Source organism: Neoarius graeffei, chromosome 24 (assembly GCF_027579695.1).
Source record: "Neoarius graeffei isolate fNeoGra1 chromosome 24, fNeoGra1.pri, whole genome shotgun sequence".
NCBI classification, from domain to species: domain Eukaryota; kingdom Metazoa; phylum Chordata; class Actinopteri; order Siluriformes; family Ariidae; genus Neoarius; species Neoarius graeffei.
In genome coordinates, this window is record NC_083592.1 from 41,924,632 (window position 1) to 41,946,304 (window position 21,673).

The following is a 21,673-nucleotide window of genomic DNA, read 5'->3' on the forward strand; positions in this document are numbered from 1 at the left end:
ACGCACTGACAGTCATGTGGTTGTGACGTCATCGTAAACAAATCCGTTCTACTCATCCAGACGACTTCGCAACGGCAACGTTGCCAGATTTTTTCACTCTGGAACCCGTTCTCAAAAGATTTCGTTTTGGGCACCCAAAACGCCGGTGCCGTGTGGACGCCAGGCCGAAACGATAAACAATTTTATCAGATTCACCTGAATCCGTTGCCGTGTGGACAGGGCCTAAATCATAACTTTTATATGAATGTTGCATAATATTTACAGCTAGATTGCAATGGATACAGTGAAAAAAAATCCATCCACGTATATGAGTCACTTCTGCAGGTCTCATAAAGAAAGGGAACGAAAAGTAGCCCACATTTAATCAGATGTACATGACCAACCCCCAAAAAAGCATCGGGGGGAGGCTGTAACTGTGATCTGTGATTAAACCCAAAACTGAGTTATATTCAGTGCCCAGTTCTCTGAAAGGAAAAAAAAAAAGGTATTCTGCCAGAACGAGAATCTGAATACAGCAGGATGAAAGCCTGCATTCAAGCATTCTGAAAAGTTCTCTCTCTCTCTCTCTCTCTCGCTCGCTCTCTCTTTCTCTCTCTCTCATGTAAGGATCAAAGCTGAGCCTCCAGAGCTTGACTACCTGAGTGGTGTGTGTGTGTGTGTGTGTGTGTGTGTGTGTGTGTGTGTGTGTGTGTGTGTGTGTGTGTGTTTTAGGAACAGAAGCAAGGTATGCCTTCTGATCAAGAGCTTGTTTCTGCTCACTTATAGAGTTCAGTTATGCTCCCGCCAAGCATGGGGGAAATTTTTTCATCAAAATTCACTTGACTGCCTCATTTACATAATTAAGCAATTTGCCAGACAATTATTGTGAATTAGACACTTTATGCACCACTGATGAATCATATACAGTTCTAGTTGTTTTTGACAATTAAATGCATCAGTTAACAGTATAATTCTTTATAAGTTTGACAATAAGTACATATGAGCATGATTTTCTCTGCCTTAAAGGGGAACTAAAGGCAAATTTTTCATTATCAAAATTCTATTCATCTCATTTTATAAAATATGGGAACGCATTTCTAACAGCTATTTTGTCGCTGCTATAGCAAGTTATGAGTGTTTGAAATATGCTATGCAATATATCAGTCCATATGTCAAAGCAATGGCCGTAAACGAGCTTCACTGAGACCTGTGCGAGACGTCGTAGGACGGAAGTAAAACGTACAGCGGAAATCAAAGTGACCAACATCTGCCAACGTTGTCAAAAGACGCGCGCGCCCTCTTTCGAATGCTGATGTAATCAAGCTGGAAGTTTTCCGTGTCCGAAATCGCTCCCTACTCACTATATAAGGCACTATATAGTGGAGACGCCATTTTGTAGCGCTGTCCGAAACCTTAGTGAGGATTATGTGGGAAATGCGCTCAGTATAATATGTATTTATCACAAAAATACATGCATATATTTATTATTTTGAAAACCCACCAGCCGCCTGATCTGGCACGTTTTAATTGTGCGACAGTAATGACGTAAATACCAGCACGACGGACTCGTCCTTATCCGGTCGTCTTTCCAACTCTTCTCTACTCCACGTTGGTTGGAAGTCGTGTGGAATAATCTCCATCACTGATGAAGCTGGCAAATCTCGAAATTAATCTAAATTGGAATGATATGGCGATCTGGCCGCTGTGTAAACAGTTTTCAAAATGGCGGCGCTGACTCTTCACGTTTGAATTCTCGCACGAGTCTCGTGAAGATTGCACGGATAAGCGACGCCTGACGTGGACCAAACGAACTACATTCAACATGGCTAAAAACCGAAAAGGCTGATAAGTGTAATATAATATGCCAATACGAGTCACGATATAAGGTTAATAAAACCGAAAACGTAATTGAATAACACGTTAATTAAGAAATAAAGCAAGTTAAAAATGACTTCGGTTCCCCTTTAAGGAGACGGTTGTCTTTGTGACTTTCCATTCAGTTTGAGAGGTTTTACATACCTGCTGTTTGGAGACATGCCTCAATCCGATATGGGGTTGACTTCTGCACTGTGGAGAACAAAAGAAACTGATTATTATTCTTGTACATATTTTTGTTCTCTCTAATGGAGGAGTGGTGGAAAGAGTAGGGAACAAATTCCTACATGGTTCACTAATAGACATGTATAAACACATACTGTGTGTAGTTGTGAAATCACTTTCTCTGACATCTACCAGGGGTTCAATCCCAAATGATATCATTCTTCTATTCAGCTTTGGGCAAGTCACTCCACTAAAGCCTAACATATCTGAATGCAGTATATCAATATCAAATACCAAATTGACACAAATGTCCCATGAATGGTTTTATTACATAGACACGAGTGTTTTACTTGGAAATATGCCACACATATTTTTCATGCGTGCTACATCCGGGACATGGAGAACCAAAATGGTGACATAAATCTTTATGTCACTTGTGAGGAAATTGATGAATTACTTAGATAAATGTGGGTACTTTTTGATTGATTGATTGATTGATTGATTGATTGATTGATTGATTGATTGATTGATTGATTCCGAACAGTAAAGAAGATATAAAAACAAAAAAAAACAAAAATAAAAAATGCAATAATCAAAACATCGTCATAAACAAACAGAATAGCGTAGCCACAAGGCAGTAACATAATAATGTTCGGAAAGGATTAGGAAGAAGTAAATAACTTATCAAATCCTAACCCTCTATACCACCGCTAATCAAACGTCACTTTCCGCCATAATAAACTATATATACAAAAGAAAACAAAAGCAACAAACAAACAAAAAAAACATACCAAGACATACCAACATGGTATAATATCGACCAAATCAAATCATATATACAGATACTTATGTTATGCATATACAGTATACACACATACAATACATATATACAGTACATACATATACACATACCTATAACTATACACATCCATACATACACAGACACCCATATCATAATTATGCATATTATGCTTATATATTATATACAATTATGCACTATACATACATACTCACATTTTATATAATATATCCGTATGTACCCATACCCACATATATAGACTTATATTATCAATAGAAAGTTATTGTAATTCCTCCTCCCTATACCTCATAAAGATCTGTTCCTTATACCTTTTTTTGAACTGGTTTATAGTTGTACATTTCATGAGCTCCACATTCAAACTGTTCCATAGCTTTACTCCACAAATAGAAATACTGAACATTTTTAACGTTGTCCTAGCACTGCGAATTTTAAATTTCAAAATTTTGTTTGTGAATGTGTCTATATAATAATAAAAAGAAAATCACATGTTGGCTTGAAGATGTGAAGTTTATCTTCTTGTGTTGAAAAACTCGCATTTTTCATATGAAATACATCGCAGGTCTGAGTGACATATTTAAATAATATTGGCTGGCGTTGAGTGGTATATCGGATATATTCCATTCAGCTAGCATGATACTGAATGAGTCGAAGACGAGTTCAGTGTCATGCTAGCTGAATGAAATATATCTTATATACTACAAAAAAGCCAGACACTATTATTATTATTATTATACATTCAACGGAAAATTATAAATTTGTTTACAAATTGTCACAGTCGCTCGCTAGCACGGAAGTTTCACGTGTAATGCGTATCTTACGGCATTTTCAATTCACTGCGACAGTTTACTACAGGCGCTGCCGGCAAACAAATGCTTGTGCACATGCGCAGTAGAAAACTTTCTCGCTGAATATTCACATCAGCTCCGACGTGTGACATCGTGTTGTCTTGACAACCATGCAATATTGTAAACCATATTCAACGCTCACTCTCCATTGGGTAGAATGACATAATACACATAGGATAAGCGATATGATAACAATATTGTATGCTATCAAACCAAATGAATGAAGCCCGCTAGAAGGGAAGAGAATACATGTTTTTATTCCATTGAAAAAAGTGTCCTGTATGTATAATAATTCCCGATATTTCACTCCGATGGCGTCACTCCCAGTGTTTTCCTGCTGACTAGGCACGCACTGTCAAAAATGGCGAAATGGTTCAAAATTAAAATTACTTTTTTGTGGATGTGGCCAGATAATAAAAATAATATTACACGGTGGTGCGAAGATATGAAGTTTATCTTCTCGTGTTGAAAAATATTTCACTCATTTGCTTTGCTCACTCGTGAAATACGTTCACCACTCGAAAATAAACTTCATATCTTTGCACCACCGTGTAATATCCTCTATATATGAAGGGTTAGGCATGGACAGAGTAGGCATAAGCTGGCATAAATTGTTTTATAAATGATACCTGCACTACACATATCACCATATTTTGGTAAATGAGCAAAGAAAACATACATAGCCATTGATGCTTGTTTGCATGTCTTAATTACTTACGTTTTCAGTATCATCATACTGCAGATATGAACTTGAGTGTTAATGCAGTGGATTACAGCTGACATTTTTACCGAGGTATCCCTGGACACGTAATTTTAAACTAATAAAAGTGATCTATGTTAACTTATAAAATGCTTTAATATGTTGTAATGTCCAAGAAACTACTACAAATGGCCTAATAATATTTCTCCACCTTTACCTTCATAAAGAATGCAAAAATCTATAAATATGCAAGAATCACGAATGTGAAACATGTCCGTATTTCCATTCCAGCCCAGTTGGCTCCACTATGCTGCGGTATGTATATTCCTCAAGAAAAAAAAATAGCACAATTAGCAATTAATCAGCTAGTCAACTTAATGTAAACTAGTTTGTCACAGACAGACATTATCCACAGTATCAGTATCTAAATCTTAATTTGCATTGTCACATTATTATAGCTAACAGACTAAATTCCATGGCATATACCATACACCCAAAAAAAAGATGATTTTGCTCATAACTATTAGATAAAGTATCTACCTAGCTTAGCACACAGATTCTGTATCTAATTATATTCTGCATCCTGTAATAATTTGTATTTGAGACTACAGTAGGTTCAAAGCTGCTGAGAATACAAGCTGAATTTATATGTATCACTCCCTGAATCAGTTTTTTAAACATAAGTACTGAGAAATTTTTACAAAAGTTTTAAAGTGAGAAATTCTAACAGAATTGACCCTAATAACAATCTATATAATCAGCATTTGCAAGATCCAGATATAAGAAATTCTGACAAAGGTCTGGAAAAGCATCTAGCATGACTAAAGAGCAACACGAGTTTGCTTTTCATGCTTTTTTCCCCCAACATCTTTTTTTAGAACAGCTTTTAGCTTTTAATGGATGATCATTAATAATTTATTTGACTATAAATAAGACAGTTGGAAGTGGTTCTGTTTTGTTTCATACTGGTGCTCCACATTACCACTTTGACTAGCATCACAGAAAGCTCAAAACCAACGCCTTCGACAGGGATCCCTCCATCACCAAGTCTATTACTGCCCGTTAATAATTTACATATTTCCTTTAAAATATACATCAAACAGAGAGAAAACTATGGATGATAAACTGTTTGATATTTGAACTTGTTGTGACCTTGACCCTGCTTGGATCAATTCCAAAATAGAAATATAGCCGCAAGTGGTGATGAAGAGCCCAAGCACCTCCGGTAGGGTGCATCAGTTGCCCTCACTTTCATAAAATCTGATGCATTTTTGTTTGGGTGTTCCTTTTCACCAATAAAGACATCCTGTAAAATTTTTTGACCATATTCAAAAGTCTAATGGTGGCACCATGAGGTTCATTTTTTGCCAAAAAACGCTTATTTTATGTTTTCGCGTAAGGTTTGAATCACAATGTTGGACTCCATTTATTGATTCCTTGTGACCCAGAGATCATGTTAAGAACCTTTGCAAGGGATTGAGAAGCATTAATGTGATTCATAATACATTTGTATTGTTTAAAAGTAGTTGAACAATGATTCAATGAACAGCTAAAACTCAAACTGTGCTTGATGATATATTTAGAATATGTACTAAAAATGTGTATCTAAGATATTTGGTATACTCTATAAGGTGCCATAATGTTTCATGAAAAGTGATTGAAATTTTGTCATAAAAGTCATAAAATGGCAGCTTTTTCCATAACTTTGAGCTCCTGGTGCCACCATTAAACTTTTGAATTTTGTCAAAATATTTCACCCAGTGTGTTTTCTTACCAAAAGGAACATAAAAACAAAAATGCATCATGATCGGAGGAACTTTTCATTTTTAGGGGGCAACTGATGCACCCTAACCTCCGGTGTACCAAATCTGGCATGAATTGCCTAGGAGGAGAACGTCAAAATGTAACACGTCAAAATGCACCAAACCAAAAATAACTCACTTCCTGTTGAGTATGGTTAATACAGTGTACGCTACAAGTTTGTTCATCTTGCGGCACCCCACACACCTACCAAATTTGGCACGGAGAGGTGAAACTATATAGTGGGTAAAAGTCTCAATGACATGTAGGGGCGCTATGAAGTCCTCCGGACACACCCGGGGCCAAGCCTCTATCTCTGAGTGGCGGTGATCAGGACTGATGTGTGTACCAAATTTCATGAATTTCGCCCATGAGAACCACCTCAGAAATGGCCAAGTCTTGAAGAAGAAGAAGAATAAATAAATAAATAAATAAATAAATGATAAGAATTCTTAGGAAAACAATAGGGCCTTACACCTTAGTGCAGCACCCTCCAGTGGACACCAGAGGCCACGCACCTCCGGTGCTCGGGCCCTAATCAATTCATATCCTGGTTATAATGATAATTCCATACAAATCCTACAAACATCCAAAAACTTGGTCTTGAGATATCATACCAGCAATAATCCCAGACAGACGGATGGAGAGATGGATGGAACACTGGGAAACATGGTCAGAAAATGGCCCTTGAGTTCCTGAATGCGAATGTCTCTCTATGACAAACAGGAAGGAAGCTATTGAAGAAAAACTATTTCAAACATATGACCTTGCTGTTTCATCAATTCCTAAATAGAATCAATTGATCTGCTGGTTACAGCAATAATTCCACATAAATCTTACAAATTTTCAGCTACTCATTCTCAGGAATCTCAGACAGAAGCACAGACAGACAAATGGATGGCCTGAAAACTTCATAATCTTAGAAATCTATGATAATCTGAAAAGTTACCCGTTTCTGATTCTCTAGCCTTGTAGCTAAGCTCTGGTCTGATGCAGGTCATGGGTGAGCTGGAGCCAATCCCAGCTGACAATGGGCGAGAGGCGGGGTACATCCTGGAGATGTCACCAATCTATCACTGGGCTAACACAAAGGCGAACAACCATTCACACTCATATTCACACCTACAGGCAATTCAGAGCAGCCATTTGATGTAATCCACATGTCACTGGACTGTGGGAGGAAACCAGAGCACCTGGAAGAAAGATTTAAAGATTCTTTATTGTCAATTCACTATGGCCAAGTTTACATTAGACCGTATCTGTCTCGTTTTCTTTGCGGATGCACTGTCCGTTTACATTAAACCGCCTGGAAACGCCGGGAAACGGGAATCCGCCAGGGTCCACGTATTCAATCCAGATCGTGTCTGGTCCGGTGCTGTGTAAACATTGAGAATACGCGGATACGCTGTGCTGAGCTCTAGCTGGCGTCGTCATTGGACAACGTCACTGTGACATCCACCTTCCTGATTCGCTGGCGTTGGTCATGTGACGCGACTGCTGAAAAACGGCGCAGACTTCCGCCTTGTATCACCTTTCATTAAAGAGTATAAAAGTATGAAAATACTGCAAATACTGATGCAAATACTGCCCATTGTGTAGTTATGATTGTCTTTAGGCTTGCCATCCTTCCACTTGCAAGTGGTAAGTGATATGCACTGAGATCACACACACAACGGCTCAGTCCCGAATCACTGCTCGTGCGCTATACTCGCGTGCTCTGTGAGCTGCGCAGGGCCGGAGTGCGCACCCTCCAGAGGGCACTCGCTGTTCAGGGCAGAGTGATTTGGAGCGCAGGATGCCTGCGGAGCCGAGCGTATCCGTGTATTGGTGTTGCTGTGTGCACGTGAATCGTGTATTGGTGTTGCTGTGTGCACACTAATCGTTTTAAAAACGTTAATCTGATAAGCCGCTGATACGGTCTAATGTAAACCCCATCTATATATCCAGGACATATAGGAGAATCAAAATGCCGTTTCTCTCTCACCTTACTTGTAAAAAAAACTGATAAAGATTACACACACACAAAAAAATTACAACCCCGATTCCAAAAAAGTTGGGACAAAGTACAAATTGTAAATAAAAACGGAATGCAATGATATGGAAGTTTCAAAATTCCATATTTTATTCAGAATAGAACATAGATGACATATCAAATGTTTAAACTGAGAAAATGTATCATTTAAAGAGAAAAATTAGGTGATTTTAAATTTCATGACAACAACACATCTCAAAAAAGTTGGGACAAGGCCATGTTTACCACTGTGAGACATCCCCTTTTCTCTTTACAACAGTCTGTAAACGTCTGGGGACTGAGGAGACAAGTTGCTCAAGTTTAGGGATAGGAATGTTAACCCATTCTTGTCTAATGTAGGATTCTAGTTGCTCAACTGTCTTAGGTCTTTTTTGTCGTATCTTCCGTTTTATGATGCGCCAAATGTTTTCTATGGGTGAAAGATCTGGACTGCAGGCTGGCCAGTTCAGTACCCGGACCCTTCTTCTATGCAGCCATGATGCCGTAATTGATGCAGTATGTGGTTTGGCATTGTCATGTTGGAAAATGCAAGGTCTTCCCTGAAAGAGACGTCGTCTGGATGGGAGCATATGTTGCTCTAGAACCTTGATATACCTTTCAGCATTGATGGTGTCTTTCCAGATGTGTAAGCTGCCCATGCCACACGCACTAATGCAACCCCATACCATCAGAGATGCAGGCTTCTGAACTGAGCGCTGATAACAACTTGGGTCATCCTTCTCCTCTTTAGTCCGAATGGCACAGCGTCCCTGATTTCCATAAAGAACTTCAAATTTTGATTCGTCTGACCACAGAACAGTTTTCCACTTTGCCACAGTCCATTTTAAATGAGCCTTGGCCCAGAGAAGACGTCTGCGCTTCTGGATCATGTTTAGATACGGCTTCTTCTTTGAACTATAGAGTTTTAGCTGGCAACGGCGGATGGCACGGTGAATTGTGTTCACAGATAATGTTCTCTGGAAATATTCCTGAGCCCATTTTGTGATTTCCAGTACAGAAGCATGCCTGTATGTGATGCAGTGCCGTCTAAGGGCCCGAAGATCACGGGCACCCGGTATGGTTTTCCGGCCTTGACCCTTACGCACAGAGATTCTTCCAGATTCTCTGAATCTTTTGATGATATTATGCACTGTAGTTGATGATATGTTCAAACTCTTTGCAATTTTACACTGTCGAACTCCTTTCTGATATTGCTCCACTATTTGTCGGCGCAGAATTAGGGGGATTGGTGATCCTCTTCCCATCTTTACTTCTGAGAGCCGCTGCCACTCCAAGATGCTCTTTTTATACCCAGTCATGTTAATGACCTATTGCCAATTGACCTAATGAGTTGCAATTTGGTCCTCCAGCTGTTCCTTTTTTGTACCTTTAACTTTTTCAGCCTCTTATTGCCCCTGTCCCAACTTTTTTGAGACGTGTTGCTGTCATGAAATTTCAAAATGTCTCACTTTCGACATTTGATATGTTGTCTATGTTCTATTGTGAATACAATATCAGTTTTTGAGATTTGTAAATTATTGCATTCCGTTTTTATTTACAATTTGTACTTTGTCCCAACTTTTTTGGAATCGGGGTTGTATGAAAAAACAATATATATAAATATTTATAAATATAGAGAATATAGATAAAAAATTAAGAAAAACAATATATATAAATATAGATAATATAAATAAAAAATACACTCTAAAATCAACCAATGTACAAAATAGCAGTAGTGCAATACAGTACAATAACGGAGAGGGTGCTTAGAAGAGCAGCTTACGAGGTGTATATGACAGTAGTGCAAATGAGCAATCGCAGCAGATACAGCAGTAATGCAAATATTTGTGGTGTGATGTGCAAACAGATGAGGTAGTTTTCTCATGTGAATGAATGTGTTACAGACCAGGGGTAGGGGGTAGGTAGTGGACAGAGTTCGGCATCCTGACAGCCTGGTGGATGAAGCTGTTTAGCAGTCTTGTGGAGCGGGCCCGGAGGCTCCGGTACCTTTTCCCTGAGGGCAGGAGGCTGAAGAGTGAGTGTGAAGGGTGGGAGGTGTCACCAGCGATGCTGATGCCTCTGCGGGTGAGACAGGAGTGATAGATGTCCGTAAGGGAGGGCTGAGGGGTACCAATGATCTTACTGGCCGTGTTCACTATGCGTTGCAGAGTCTTCCGGCAGGAGGCACTGCAGCCTCCGTACCACGCAGTGATGCAGCCAGTGAGGACACTCTCAATGGTGCCCCTGTAGAATGAGCACATGATGGGGGGTGGGACTCGTGCACTCCTCAGTTTGCGGAGGAAGTAGAGGCAAGTTTGAGCCTTCTTGGCCAGCGATGCGATGTTGTTGGACCAGGAGAGGTCCTCAGCAATGTGCACCCTTAGGAATTTGGTGCTGCTCACCCTCTCCACTGCAGCACCATCGATGGTCAGAGGGGGATGCTGTGAGTGACCTCTCCTGAAGTCAACTACAATCTCTTTAGTCTTCTCCATGTTCAGGAAGAGATTGTTGTCTTTACTCCACTCGACCAGTTGGCTCACCTCGTTCCTGTAGTTGGCTTCATCGTTGTTAGTGATGAGGCCCACCACAGTCGTGTCATCCGCAAACTTGATGATGTGGTTGGTGCTGTAGATTGGTACACAGTCATGGGTCAGCATGGGTCAGAAACACACAGGCACAGGGAGAACATGCAAACTCCACACAGAAAGGCCCCAATCAACTGGCAGATTCAAACCTAGGACCTTCTTGCTACAAGGAGACAATGCTAACCACTGCACCACCATGCCGCTGAACTATAGGCAGCTTTTTTCATATTTCTAAACTCTACTGTAGGATTTTTTTCTAATTCAATCTACTGTAACACTTTGCTAGGATCGCATCAGGACAAAGGTCCACCAGTTGACGTCTCCTGGTATAAATTATGCAAATCAGTCTTTGTATTATCTGCTCAGCATTGTTTTTGAAAATGTAAAAGTGCAACAAATCCAAATGTTCAGTCACATTGCATTGTTGTTGCCACAGGCTAGACTTCCAGCGACTGAAACTTGAGTGAGAACCCTCCCTGATAACCCACTCATTGCTACACACACACACACACACACACACACACACACACACACACACACACGTCAATGGTCCATTACCTAAGGAATGCTTTTACTTTCACAGGCTCAGGTTGTAAGCCTTTTTAAAAGCTCACACGTACGCACACACCCAACGTAACAAGAAGACTGCCTCTATAAGACTAGCGGGTGACAGATTCTCCATACACACATATCTGAGGCCGCACGCTGTAACCAAGCAACCAGTGCCTCTTAGAAAGATAACTCGGCATGCAGCACTACTTCAGCTTTGTATTAGCATGCCTGATTTTTCACAGGGAGTCAGAAATGCTGCTTGCTTTCTCTTTCAGCTCAGAAATGTTGACGCTGGGACTTACTCTATAATTGTGAACCATGTTATAATTGCTAGAGACTGCGCGTCAAGATACATCACCTCATCTGCCTTTCATATGATTCAGGAGCTGCGACCATGACCCCACTGAACCATGACTGGGGGTCTAGAAAAAAGTATGTAGACAGAAGTGACTATATGTGGCATAGATGAACAAAGAAGCAGTGACAGTGCACATAAGAGATGCAGTAATTAGACTGAAGTGGTTCCAGCTCTATATGACATGCATTATTGAAGGACTTGGGTGCGTCTGAGTGTTTCTGGTGTTAAGTGCTCTAATTTGGCTCCAGGTTAGGACTGCGTGTGTATTTATGCAGCTGCCGGGCAGTCGGACTCTAAGCAGTACCACACTCATCTCATCTCATTATCTCTAGCCGCTTTATCCTGTTCTACAGGGTCGCAGGCAAGCTGGAGCCTATCCCAGCTGACTACGGGCGAAAGGCGGGGTACACCCTGGACAAGTCGCCAGGTTATCACAGGGCTGACACATAGACACAGACAACCATTCACACTCACATTCACACCTACGGTCAATTTAGAGTCACCAGTTAACCTAACCTGCATGTCTTTGGACTGTGGGGGAAACCGGAGCACCTGGAGGAAACCCACGCGGACACGGGGAGAACATGCAAACTCCGCACAGAAAGGCCCTCGCCGGCTACGGGGCTCGAACCCGGACCTTCTTGCTGTGAGGCGACAGTGCTAACCACTACACCACCGTGCCGCCCCTACACTCATCTCCACGCTCTTACCGTAATTCTCACTTTATTAGCTTTTGGTGGGAGACAAAGCGACACCATTTGTTTTCTCATACTGCGCTTGAAATGTGACGCCAGGTATCAAAACTATCAGAGGCACATACAGCCATGTAGTGTCCACACAAGTAGGACTAAACAACAGTGGAAATAATTCACTGTAATAACTTAGCTGTGAATAAAACCAAGATAATCAACCACAGTAATTATTGAGCTAATCATTCTAGCAATGAAAAGAATGCACTGGGATGGGAAGTTAGGGCAATGATCCTATACAACAATAAATCAAGGTTCAAGTACTTGTTTAGTATCAGTATTATTATTCTTCCCCCTCCTCGTCCAGTACTATTGCCAGGTCACTGCTATGTGGACCCTACTGATCCACGTCATATTAATTGGACCATAGTTTTACACCGGATGCCCTTCCTGCCGCAACCCTCCCATTTCTGGGCTTGGGAAACAACCATTCGCATTCAACCACACCTATGGGCAATTAGCCTAACTGCATGTCTTTGGACTGTGGGGGAAACCGGAGCACCCGGAGGAAACCCACACAGACACGGGAAGAACATACAAACTCCACACAGAAAGGCCCCGTTGGCCACTGGGCTCGAACCCAGAACCTTCTTGCTGTGAGGCAACAGCGCTAACCACTACACCACCAAAATCCTCAAAATCAGTATTTTAACAATGCACTGTGCTTCAAAAGATTTTATTATCTTTATTATATAATTTTATAGCCCTGCGATGACCTGGCGACTTGTCCAGGGTGTACCCCGCCTTTCGCCCGTAGTCAGCTGGGATAGGCTCCAGCTTGCCTGCGACCCTGTAGAAGGATAAAGCGGCTAGAGATAATGAGATGAGATGAGATATAATTTTATTAGGAATGCAAACATTTTCAATGAGCAGAAAAGGAAACAAGACGAAATAGATAGATAAACAGACAGACAGCTAGACAGAAAGCAGAGAACATAAAAGAACTAAAACATTCTAAAAAGATTGCAAATAAATAAAACACTGAAATACTTCTATAAATTATTTGTAAGTAATTCATGTAATAAAACAGATAACATACTGCATTTATAACACAATAATATAATTATTACTTAATTATAACACAACAGTAGTCAGCTGGGATAGACTCCAGCTTGCCTGCGACCCTGTAGAACAGGATAAAGCGGCTAGAGATAATGAGATGAGATGAGATTTTTTCAGAGTTGGGAACAAAACACTTTATACTTGTACTTCTAAAAAGAGAATCTCAATTTTCCTCACACCCTTGTTTACATTAAACATGTTGTCTTTAAAGTCCCTCCCGCACCAGGACCTGGTCTTCCCAGGCAGTCTCCTGTCCCAGTACTAACCAGTTTCTTGAGGCGCATAGGGACGGTGCCAATCTCTGTTTCTATAGCCCTTGGACTCTCGCCTATTATATATCTTGGGTTACAGTGGGGAGGCCGGTCCTCTGGTAACTACGAGAGTTTGACTCTTTACTCGCATCTGTATTGCAGCAGTGGCGTGCACAGATAGACACGAGGTGGTGCTCAAGCACCTGCCCCTCTGCCCTCTGTCCAAAAAAGTGCCCTTTTGAATTTTTTTTTTTTTTACAGTTTACTGAGGCCAATGTCGACATGATCTTTTAGAAAAGCTGCGGCATTAAAAGCGTGTGTAAAAATAATGTCCCGATGTGTGCCCCCTCCGCACACACACCGGACCTCTGTCTCTCTTGCTCTGTCACGTGAACAAGCGTGCAGTGCATTCAATGTGAGGTTGCAGCAGCATAGCGTCCTGGAAGCCACGGCCTTGTCGTAGCGCAGACAACACATCGGGCAGTCAGTCAGCTCTTCCCCTGCCCCACCAGCCAGGTAACACATGAATCGAGTGAAAATGTATTGTTTGCCGTCTAAGCCCAAGCTGTAATTATTTTGTCGTGAAGTAGCCCGTTGCATACAGAAACAACTGCACATAAGTATTATATTTTTTGCTAGACCATTTTCAGATTTAGGAAAACAAAAATTTCTTTTTCTATTTTGTTCAACTAGAGATTCCTGGCAAAGTCAAAAAGCCTTGATGTAATAAATTAACATTAAGTGGTTGTTTTACACCTTTAAAAACTAAAATGGGTCAGTGGCGACCCGAACACAAGAGGAGGGTTAAATCTCAGACTTTTATAATAAGGTGTTCCACGTGCGCAAAAAAGTGCCCTTTTTTCCCCCCAGAGCACTTGCCCCCCAAAATGTCTGTGCACGCCACTGTATTGCAGTGTGCCTCACCAGATGGTAGTAGGTACCATTTTTATGATGGTCTTTGGCAGTTGCGAACTGTTATTATTAGAGCTGGGACTTGAGCTCAGCCAAAACTTAACCAGACACCAAAAAGGGCAAAGGATTTTGCAAGGGATTAGCGGCAGGCTGCCAGGTCACTCTGTTGTGTGTAGTTGTCGATGATGATTTTAAAAGTAACTAAGTAAATTACACAGGAAAATTAATACTTGAGTATGGGTGAAAAATACTGTAGCGAGTATGTGTGGAAGAAGAGTCTGGAGACAGAAATCTTAGTTTCTCAGTTGCTAACTTGTGCTACTTGCTCTCAATAGCACTGACTTGACCGCTTTATTAGCATTTGCTAACACTACTGATGAATGCTACACCAGCTGGAAGGTGACTTCACTGTTGCGCTGATGGCGCCAACTTTCGGTGAAGCTTGCATTGGCCTTCGAGAAATCCTTGGGCGATACATTTTTGGTCCTTCCCACACTATAAATCAAAATCTGATTGGTTAATTCATCTGTCACTTCCTACATAAACATACACTTCCATGGCCTTCTGTCCTGGCAATGAAGTTCTAACCAATGAGTGAGCAGCTCTAAACTCTTCTCAGCCTAGAGACAACAAACAAACAAATCTCATTGGATAACTCTATTTTAATGTTTTCATGATAGTAACCCTTTCATTTCTGAAGTATATTTGATAGAAAATGAGGCCAAATTAGAAGATAATAATTATAATGAAATTAAAAATATCATTTGAAATGCTGATATGTTTGGGCCTTGACAGTTCCCCTCTGATCTTTGGTATGACTCCACCACAAGTAGAACTTGCAATCTCCTGGCTGAGAGGCAGACATGCTAACCACTAGGCCAGCTTGCGGTTGTCTTTGCATGTTAAAAAAAACAGCTATCATCTGTTATCTGGACTAGCCAAGTATATGAGGTCTAGGTTATAGAGGGACAGTGACTCTTTAGCCTACTGAAGGCTTTACACACAACCCTTGGCGATTAATGCATCAAAACCCCTCTCTAACTGTGAACTTGTACAGGTTCACACAAATACCTGCTGGTTTGGTCAGTCTTGGAATGCTAACTCTTTCAATTCTTTCTCCTGTGGAAGGTGAACAGCAGATAAGAAAGAGTTCACGGGTTTCTGCTGCATGGAGGATCAGAAAGCTGTCACTTGCTGCTTCATGTCTCATCATCTGCTGCTCTACAGACTTGGTGTTTTTCATTTTTGCCCTGAGTAGCTAACGCTTTCTCAGGGTTTTCTCCTAATCCATCAGGTAAAACATCGTTTGCAAGCAGAAACATTTAAGACAGACTCTCCGAGTAACGAAGTGTATAATAAAGTTTGTATAAGGTTCTGTTCTGAGGTTCGGCCATCTACTATTCTCAAAAAGTGTTCCACATGTGCCATTTGTGACTGAATTTGTGATTTACCGCTCTGGTGCTTTCAATTGTGGCAACAGACGCAAATTATTGTTGGCAACTCACCTACTTTGGTTTGACGTGTTTCCAAAATACAAAGTACTTCCACAAAATGAAGGCTAGATCCTCTTTTTGTCAGCTTATTTCCAATTCCTTCTTCATTTTTATGCTCTGTAAACGTAATCAACTGTAAAGAACAAATGCACAAATAATCTTATTTGGACTAGATTGTTTTTTCTTCAAGATTAGCCATGAAAATTATGAATGTTGTGAGTATATATCTTATATGAAACAGTTAAAAATACAAATGGCCCCAAACCTACTTGATTATTGCAGCATATGTGAAGTGACTACATGTGTAGAAAATGTCAATGCTGTCATAATAACATTTAGGCCGATACATGAGTGCACTACTATGAACAAAACAATAAGTAAATATAGCTGCAAGCAGCATTTAAGGAGAAAAGCACTTTCTGGCCCGTCCCCTTAATGATGGAGGAAGATAAGAAGCCATCAGGACTATCAGCACAACCAGTGAAGCATCATGATTTGATGTTAAGCACTTGACCAGTTATGGGAAGTTTTTATATAAACTGTGAATTATAGCACCCCTAGAGGGGAATTTAGACAGTTGGAGCTGGACTTATGTCCTCACATTTTTGCTAAACACATCACACTGTTTGGCGGCACGGTGGTGTAGTGGTTAGCACCGTCACCTCACGGCAAGAGGGTTCTGGGTTCGAGCCCAGTGGCTGACGGGGACCTTTCTGTGTGGAGTTTGCATGTTCTCCCCGTGTCCGCGTGGGTTTCCTCTGGGTGCTCTGATTTCCCCCACAGTCCAAAGACATGCAGGTTAGGCTAATTGGTGGCTCTAAATTGACCGTAGGTGTGAGTATGAATGGTTGTTTGTCTCTATGTTTCAGCCCTGTGATGATCTGGCGACTTGTCCAGGGTGTACCCCGCCTCTTGCCCATAGTCAGCTGGGATAGGCTCCAGCTTGCCTGTGACCCTGCACAGGATAAGCGGTTACAGATAATGGATGGATCATACTGTTTGGTGACTATCATCATCATGTTCTTCTCCCTTATCCAGCACTATTGCCAGGTCGGGGGTCCATGTGGACCCTATTGATCCACATATATTAATTGGAGTATAGTTTTACACTGGATGGCTTCCTGCCGCAACCCTCTCATTTCTGGGATTGGGAAACAACCATTCACACCTATGGACAATTTAAAGTAGCCAGTTAACCTAACTGCATGTCTTTGGACTGTGGAGGAAGGAAACCCATGCAGACATGGGGAGAACATGCAAACTCCACACAGAAAGGCCCCTGTCGGCCACTGGGCTCAAACCCAGAACCTTCTTGCTGTAAGGTGACAGTGCTAACCACTACACCACCCCATTGTCTGGTGACTTTGCTGTCAAATTTGTTTTGAATATGATGAAAATTAATATAGTACCGCTCGCTATGATCCAAAGAACTAGAGGAAAGTGGAATTGCCTTTATACAACATTGCCTTGCTCAGTTATTACTGCAATTGTATGTCCAAGGTGGTGCTATAGTTTCTGCAAGATGAATACCAAACGAGCTGTGTAGCACGGGTGATTGCTCTAAGACAACGAGGGAGGCTCAGCCTCCTCTAAAAATGACGAACATCGTGTAGGATGAATTGCGCTAGGCTTATGTTATAGCTGACCTTATAACATTGCTATTTCAGATCCAGAATCATAGAAATATATGTGCTCAACCCACTATAGTGCGAAATCATTCCGTTATAACTTTCCCCAGTTCGCCTAATGTGTGCGTGAGTTTTTCCCCCTCGTGACAGTGCGATGCAGCCCAGCCTCAGTGGATTGGGAGCTATGTGCTTGTCAATCTCAAAATGCAAGACGATTATTGGACAAATACTGCGAAAATGCCCGCCCACGGAGTCTCACGGACTCCCAGCCTCAATGGACTTCAACGGCATTTGGGAGCTCTGCGCTTTTCAATCTCAAAATGCAAGACGGTTATTGGGCAAATACTGCGAAAATGCCCGCCCACGGACTCCCAGCCTCACATGGGAGGGACATGGCAGTTTCCGCGAGGAGACTGGTGATTGGTGAGAGCGGCCGGATATTTTCTTTGATTGACAGCTCGTTTCAACTATAGACAGGCAGCGGTACAGTGTTGCCAGATTGGGGGGTTTCCCGCTCAATTGAGTGGTTTTAAGTGCATTTTGGCGGGTTTTGAACATATTTTGGGCTGGATAACGTCAGCAGTATCTGGCAACATCAGTTCAGTCCCATGCGGATTCGCAAGTGCTGTGGTGTATTGTAAGAGATCAGCTTACATTTCGATTTCATTCATTACATACGGTTTCTACCAGCTTTTTTAGTTTGTATATATTTTCATTGTAAATAAAGTGTAAATATAGTGTTGTCAAGTTTGCTATCTTAGTTCCAGAAATTTCGTTTATTTGAGTGACTGAACTTGAACTTGAGGGGGCTAGTCAGCTAGCAAGAAAGCTGCGCACGGATGCCAAGCATTGCTGATTTAATTTTGGCGAAGCCATTTGCCAGTCTTCCTTTCGAGGAAAAAATTAAAATTAAAGAGCAGGGTAGACCAACGCCTCAAATTGACTTGGTGAAAAAGGTAGGGAATAATACTCGTTCCTTTCAGCTCTCCTGGTACGAGAAAGTGAATTGGCTAACAGCAAGTGACCCACATCAACAACAGTAAATAGGCTACTTTAGTAATATGTCATGGATGGACCAAAAATATAGAATCTATTTAAAATGTTTATGCTGAGTATATTATATTGGAATATGTATTTTTCTGGATATGAATTAAACACAGCTACAATTTGGAAAACATTTTTAAACAAAAACACAGCCGAGAACATTTCACACTACAGACCTGGATTAAAAGTGAAGGGTTATCAAAATTGTCAATAAAACATTTCTCAGTCAAAATAAGTAAAATATAGGGAAAGTGTCATTGAATGAAATGTGTGGCACCCAGCTCTACTGCTGAGGTTCCTGACAAAGAGCTGCTTTCAATAATGATCAATTTTTAAACAACATGCCACAATTTTAAAATATAAAATGTTAAAATATACCCCCCCCCCCCAACACCACCATCATGTATATTGGACAGTAGGCTAATGGGCCAAAAGAACCTGTTATTTCACAGTTTGTGACGCTGCCAACAATCAGCCAGATCAGAGGCAAGAGTATGGGCAAAATTGATGTTTTTTCTTTTAAAATCTGGAAATATCGTAACCGACCAGCCTCCCCTGTTTGAAAGACTACCAGCCGCCACTGCTGTGTAGGTAACTGAGACTGATCTAGATGACTGAGCCAAATTTTATAAATAGTGTACGATCCGGTCTAAGAGCTGCCATAGACTCCCGTGTTAAAATATAATAAGACAAAGATGAAAACATACAATTACAAAAACTTTCAGTGCTTGGCCTCTAATTTTTTTCCACAATCAGCCACACTGTGCCTAACCAAAAAATATTTTCCTTTATGCTGAACACAAATAATACAAACAAACCCATAAAAATTCAGATCAATGTCCTTTTAAAGAAAGGCAAACACAAATAAATAATGGTTTCATGTGTACACAATACATGACTAGCATCTTCAGAGTGGCAGTGGACCGAAAATAAACTGCAGCCTGTCTCGAGCACATGTGAGATGGAGGCTACACACGATTACTGAGGAAGAACAGGCAAGACAGAGTGAGGATGAATTAGACGGTCTTGTCAGGTTAGGAATGAACCCACATGCTGCATGATTTGTTGTTTTTGATTGTTGTGTATTAGTGTGACCCAAAAAGGAGTACTTCAAGAGACAAACAACTTTAGAGCACGCTGACTTAAAAAATAAATAACTAAAAAATCAATGAACACTTTAGTAAAGAATTTTATTTTTCTTTATTTTGCTTGTTAGAGCCTCATTACAATGATAAGGGGGAAATTATTCCAATGTTCTTCAATGCTTATACTTCATATCTTTTTATTTCACTGACGCCTGAGGGCGTCCTGCAAGAACGTTTGTTGGCCAACTGGTTGAAGACTCTGAAATAATGAAGGATGACCTGTCAAAAGCAATGGAGGAGAGGAGACTCTGGAGACAAGTAGTTCATGATGTTCATCTGGCAACGCTCTGATGATGATGATGATGATGATGATGATTTCACTGACATACAGTAACTACTCAATAATAAATAACTGAAATGGATGACGCTTTAATGAAACATCTACTATCTTCTGAGTGCTATCACCAATTATTCTATCCACATTCACTGGACGTGAGCAAACATGCACTCTGATTGGCTACGCTACTACTAGGATATCAGCTAGGGTGCATCAGTTGCCCTCACTTTCATAAAATCTGATGCATTTTTGTTCGGGTGTTCCTTTTCACCAATAAAGACATCCTGTAAAATTTTTTGACCATATTCAAAAGTCTAATGGTGGCACCATGAGGTTCATTTTTTGCCAAAAAACGCTTATTTTATGTTTTAAGGTTTGAATCACAATGTTGGACTCCATTTATTGATTTCTTGTGACCCAGAGGGACTGAGGGATTGAGAAGCATTAATCTCATCTCATCTCATTATCTCTAGCCGCTTTATCCTTCTACAGGGTCGCAGGCAAGCTGGAGCCTATCCCAGCTGACTACGGGCGAAAGGCGGGGTACACCCTGGACAAGTCGCCAGGTCATCACAGGGCTGACACATAGACACAGACAACCATTCACACTCACATTCACACCTACGGTCAATTTAGAGTCACCAGTTAACCTAACCTGCATGTCTTTGGACTGTGGGGGAAACCGGAGCACCCGGAGGAAACCCACGCGGACACGGGGAGAACATGCAAACTCCACACAGAAAGGCCCTCGCCGGCCCCGGGGCTCGAACCCAGGACCTTCTTGCTGTGAGGTGACAGCGCTAACCACTACACCACCGTGCCGCCCAGAAGCATTAATGTGATTCATAATACATTTGTATTGTTTAAAAGTAGTTGAACAATGATTCAATGAACAGCTAAAACTCAAACTGTGCTTGAGAATATATTTAGAATATATACTAAAAATGTGTATCTAAGATATTTGGTATACTCTATAAGGTGCCATAATGTTTCATGAAAAGTGATCGAAATTTTGTCATAAAAGTCATAAAATAGCAGCTTTTTCCATAACTTTGAGCTCCTGGTGCCACCATTAAACTTTTGAATTTTGTCAAAATATTTCACCCAGTGTGTTTTCTTACCAAAAGGAACATAAAAACAAAAATGCATCATGATCGGAGGAACTTTTCATTTTTAGGGGGCAACTGATGCACCCGAATATCAGCTCATATACCATGAGTAGAGAAAAACAAAATGTTGGCTTTGTTATCAAGTATTTAAAAGAAACAGAAATAGCTAAAAGGATATAGTTATTTTTCCCAATATCTCCTGTTCCACATTCCAGCCCGATTAGTGGTGGTAATGCACCTTTAAGTTGGTTTGCCAACTGCCAAACAACCCTAAAGAAGTAGAAGAAGAAGAAGAAGAAGAAGAAGAAGAAAA

The 21,673-nt window shown here is 40.9% G+C and overlaps 2 protein-coding genes across 2 annotated transcripts in view; one reads left to right on the forward strand and one right to left on the reverse strand.

Moving 5' to 3' along the window:
* Nucleotides 1-2,077, reverse strand: part of rasgef1ba (RasGEF domain family, member 1Ba) — a 136,344-nt gene extending 134,267 nt beyond the window's left edge. Inside the window, exon 1 of the mRNA XM_060907255.1 lies at nt 1,999-2,077. The gene's annotated coding sequence lies outside the window, so the exon portion shown is untranslated. The remainder of the gene's footprint in view (nt 1-1,998) is intronic.
* Nucleotides 1-21,673, forward strand: part of tmem175 (transmembrane protein 175) — a 101,142-nt gene that overhangs the window by 10,390 nt on the left and 69,079 nt on the right. The window lies entirely within an intron of this gene.